This window comes from Corvus hawaiiensis, chromosome 14, assembly GCF_020740725.1.
Source record: "Corvus hawaiiensis isolate bCorHaw1 chromosome 14, bCorHaw1.pri.cur, whole genome shotgun sequence".
Taxonomy (NCBI): Eukaryota; Metazoa; Chordata; class Aves; order Passeriformes; family Corvidae; genus Corvus; species Corvus hawaiiensis.
In genome coordinates this window covers 11,710,493-11,715,935 of record NC_063226.1, presented here as the reverse complement: position 1 = coordinate 11,715,935, position 5,443 = coordinate 11,710,493, and positions in this window count along the sequence as shown.

Below are 5,443 nucleotides of genomic sequence, written 5' to 3'. Positions count from 1 at the left end.
GCCTGTACTGGAAATAATAAATGAGGTTCTCTCCTGCATTCTCTTAGACTCAGTATGAGAAATTGAAATGTAGATTGGGTTCTTTTTAAGCTGAGAATTTTGTGAATGCTCTAGTAATGCTTGGTGCTGCTTTTTTTTTTTTGTCTTCAAGGCCATGTCTTGGCAATTCTTAGGACTTGCCCTCTACTCTGCTTGGGGAAGGTTATTTGTTTTACAGCCAGGGCTGGGCTCAGAGCTCACCACAGTCCCAAAGCAGAAACCCTGCTGTTGAGCTGGGAAGCAAGTACAAATCTCTCCCATTTGCTCCTGTGTCATCCAAACGTAGTCCCCTCATTGCTTTGCTTTCTCTTTGCTCAGCTCTGTACAAAGAAGCTGAATGCACACAGTGTCACTGTTAAACATCACCTGAAAACTTTATTGCTGCTGTAAGCAACTTGTCTACTAGTTCAGTTTGAGTGAACTTTGAGCACAAGCAGAAGTAAGACTGAGATCTTCTGGTAACTTACTGATGAGAGTGTCTCCAGGCTCTTCTCATACATTAACATTTCAGCCTGCTTCACTTCTCTTCCTATATTCACTTTGGGATATATAGAAAATAAGGCTATAATAATGCTGTCCTTTCTTGTCTTCTTTCACAAACATTAATCCCGTGATTTTTTATCAGTACAAAATAACCCTGGAGATAAGGCAGTCTGTGGATCAGCTTCTATGAAACTAGAAAACTGAAATTATTGTGTTTAATTGTGTGTGAAAGTCAACTTTTGTCAAAATCTCTAGCTGTGACTGGATACTCACAAAATGCAATGTATTCTTTTCTTTAGCAGATTCCCTAAATACATTTTACTAGCAACCCTTTTGAACCAGATGAAACTGTAATTCAAGCTGTCTTGTCTGCTTCTGCTTTAGTTCACAATAATGTCACTATGCTGCTCACACCAAAGGCTGAAGTTTTTATCTGTAACATCAGGTATTTTGTCCTAGTTTTTCTGCAGGTCATTTCTGATAGGGTAGTTTTTATAAAATAAAGAAACCCAACCAACAACCCAACCAAACCCGAATAACAATCCTCCATCCAGTTATATTTTTAATGTAAAAGTTTTGTTACTCCACCAGTGTGACTTTGCAAGCTCATCCCAATCTTCCAATGGCTTCTCACCAGCCAGCATAGAGCAATTCTCCAGCTGGAATATAGGAAACATTGCTGCAGCCAACAAATGAAGTTAATTAAGAATATGATGTTCCTTCCAGATTTTCCTCACATTTTTTGGTAAACTCAGTATGTTAACTGATAAGGGCAATGTGAGCAGGGGCTGAGGACAAGACAAGCAGCTGGCAGAGCTGCTGCTGTGAAGTGATGCCTCAGCTGCCTTGTACTGTGGCTCCTCCACCTGCAGCGAGGACAGTCCTGTTCTCAGGCCTGGATGGGGCAGGAGAGATATCCAAAATCAGTGCAGACTGTGACACAACCCACTAGCTTGATTTCTTAAGAGTCCATATGTAGAACTGCTTGACTATAAGGTCTACAGAAATGCCCTGTCCTTAACTGCCTTTTATGCCATTTGGGTGGCAGTGCTGCTGAAATAAGTGAAGTACAGGTGCGTGTGTATTATCACAGGCTTCTTCCTACATCTATGTTCTTCATACAGCTTCCTGGGAAGCCATAAGTGAGACATTTGCTGTTAGGTAATTGTATGTCTAGGGACACACCGTGCACAATCTCTCTCTCCCTCTCTTCTTTTTCTTTTCTTTTGGCAGTGTAGGCTTTATCTGGTGATCCATGGTGTTTTGTGACAATAATAGCAAAAAGGGAAAAAACAAAGTTCTGCTTTGAGGAAAAACATCTGAAGTTTAGGGATGTTTTTCCCTTATGTTCATTTTTCTTTAATTTCAGGCATCTTTTGCAGAATGAACAAGCAGAGCAAAATTACTACCTGGCTGGAGGAGAGAAATTCCTATTTACCTGGTTTAGCTTAAAGTCAGCAGATCTCTGCTTCCAAATGGCAGTGCATTGGATTTATTGCTCAGAATGAGGGAAAAAAGTAACATCCCACTCTATGGTTGCCAAATTTGCAGCGAGGACCCCATTGAAAGCTGGTGGTTTACATCTCATATAAATTGAAATAAAGGAGTCACTCACACATTCATAATCAATACAATTACTTCTACTTTACATGAATTAAGTAATTTGTATGGCATTACTGTTTGGGGCATTTGTATCCCTATTCAGAGCACTTCTTCAGTATTTCAGTCCCACTGATGGTAAAGGCAGGTGCCTGCCAGTTACCCACAAAACCAAGGCAAAGCTCTATGGGGAAACTCTTTTATGTCCATCTAGATTTGAATTTGTAGTCCCTTTCCAATTACTACGCTAATTGTTTAAGAGATTGCTAGACTAAAAAAGTTTTTAATCACTAATCTGTTTTTGAAAGGAACTTATGGGCTCAAAACCTGAACTACATACTTCTTAAATTAATTTTCTTCGTGAATACTTCTTTCTCAATACAGATTTGTGAGTCAGAACACCCTACTGTGCTTGTTTCTTTGTCTTTTCTTCAAACACCTGGCCTATTATTCTCCTTTTTTTCCCCCCAACAAAATCGCTCTTTCTTTCTAGGCAAGGTTCTGATGATATTATGTCACTGGAAATACGGCAATTTATCCAACATCCTATGGTACCAGAACTGAACTTGGAGCAGAGAACAAACTGAACAAATTTGACAATTTAGCCAAATGTGAGTCCTTCAATAGAAATATTTATCAATGTTTCCTGAAGAGATACTAATATGCTGCAGGATCTTCCAGCAAAATACCTCAAAAAATTGTGACGTGGCGGGTAAAGTCAAGAGGTTTCATTTGAAGATGAGAGTTTTTTCCTCAATAGGCTGGTGGTTGTAGAAGGTGGATGGGGTGGGATTGTATTCAGATTTCTCAGTGGCTTTGAAAATCCTCCCATATACTTTTGCTTTCAGGAAAATCAGATAAACCCAATAAAACAACCAGGCCTTCAGGCCTGCTTCAGTTGAAATATGTGCCAGGAAACAATCTTGATGTCACCCAGAGAAGATTTAGGCTGCAACCCTTCTTTATTCAGAAGAGAGACACAGGGACAAATCCTGCAGTCTCAATCCAGGTCAGTGCAGGCTTTGCCTAAATTAGGACTAAAGAATTTAGTGCACAAGGCAAGATAAAATGTCAGGAAATAATTGCAATGTTAATTGTGAGATACTCTCTGTAAAATAGCTGACTTGTTTAGGATACGGGAGGCTGCAGATCCCATTGCCTTGAGAAACTGGGAAAGCAAATGGCCCTGCGTGATTAATAGCAAAGGTGTTGACCCCATGTGCAGCTATGAAACTAGGCTGAAGGTTTTTCAGTTAATTGCTCCCCAACATTTTTTTAAATGTAATTTTAGTACTATATCCATAACAGCTGGCAATTCAGCCTCTTTATTTAAAATTTAAACAGACTGAATAAGTGAACCTTCTTCCCTTGGTGTGATATTTCATTTTAAGTTAGTAATAATTAACATGTAAAGTTTTCTAAGTTTTGGTTATGAACACTCTCTGGTTCCTAAGCTTATTTCAAGTGTTGCCCTGCATATTTATTTTCATGATATCATTAGCTCTCACAGCTGGATTTCAATTCACATGAAAGAATGGAAATTTCTTGGAAGGACTTGTTAAAGCAGAAAAAATGAAATCAGCTTAAAGAAAAACTCTTCTTCTTTTCAAAGTAAACCCAGATGAAACACCAGGAAGCTGTGTTCTCTACCTGTGCCCATTGGGAACTGCTGATGGATTGCAGACACTCTCTTTTGCCCAGATGGCACAGGAATGACAGCTTCTACTCAATCAGAAACAAAACAGGCAATGTACTTACCTTTGCTATTCCTCCACGTGTCAAATCGGGCACAGTAGCTTGAAGCTGCAGAGCCATGCAGAAATATACACCAAAGGAGACAGTCCTGGCCTCAGTGTGACATCAGGAGAAGAGGTCACAGCTGGCAGGGGAGTGGTACCCAGCAGGTGCTTGGCTGTGGTCTCAGTAGGAGAGAAGGATGTCTTGGAAGAAGCATGCCCTCTTGTAAGGAGAATTAGGACAGAGCAACTCCCAAACTGACAAGAGTTTAGGAGCTAACCCTGCTGTCCAACCCTGCAGTTCCCACGGCGGTGCTGAAGTGGCTGTGTGTGCTGGGTGGAGGTAGCAGCTCCCAGCTCTGGCAGAAGCTGTCATGCACAAGTGAAGTTACTTGCCTCTGTGTGTTTAATTGGTGTCCCTGGAATTATTTCTAACAATAGCTATTGGAAAAACTTTGTTGATAGATAAATGTTATCTCAGATGTAACTGCTGAAATTTAGCTTGTGAATTTGATTCCCCTGTAGCTGAGTGAGATATCTGTGGCCCTCTGGTCAGTGATGAAGATTTTGGTGATTACATAGGACATACTATTCCATGCAATGCATTACACCAGCCTTCAGCTCTTATTTTTCACATGCTGCTTCTGGTGAACTTAATTTGGAATATAATTTGGCAAAAATACCCAGGTTTTACTATTGAGAGTTATTTTCTTAATGGCTCATGGAAAATGCAGGACAGTTTCTGCACTTTAAATAAAACAGTGAGTCTCCAGCAGAACCTCTTTGCATTGCAAGAGAGAGACACTGGTGGCAAGGAAAGATACCACAAAAGCTTGTACAGAACAGGAGTTGTGTAATGACAGTTTTCAAGCCATTAACCTACTTAAAAGGTTAATTTGGAACAAACTCAGCACTTGAGTGGATACCGTGTTGTACTGCCAGTTGGCAGCCCGGGCCATGAGAGTGGACTGGTGGAAGCAAAGAGCTGTTGTGGAAGAAACACACTCAAACTTTGTGTGAGAGGTCCTGCTTACTTCACTTCCCTAGTCTCCTGCTGCTTGACACACAGTGCAGCCCTGCTGTAACTTGGGTAGTAGGGAGCTGACTTTTCCTAACAGCTGAAATACCACTACCTTCTCCTACCTGTGCTACCAATGAGGTCCATGAACCCAGAAATACTTTCACTCTTGTGGAAAGTGATGAGTATTTGTCCGACCCAGCAAACTGCCTTCTCTGTCCTGAATCTAAGTACAAGCTCAGTGCAGTTTCCAGAAGCAGCAGTGATGTAGCTGGAGCTATGCACCTCAAACTCTAGCTGAGAACACAACTGTGTAGTTTTAAGAGTAGGCCCAGAGCTGCCTTGAGAAAGAAGTTCTAAAATACACGAAATCTTTTCAGTGTAAATATGTTTGAGGACAGTTTTGAGGAACCAGGCAGCATCAGTAGGGGAGTTCCATGCTGTCCAAGGAACAGAGTTTGCTTAGACCTCTGCTACAGGTATGGGAAAGGTCATCTCCATGTGCAGCCAACTGTTGGCCTTTCTTTTTCGCTGTGAAGCAAAAATTAGCACTTGTATAACTCTGCCA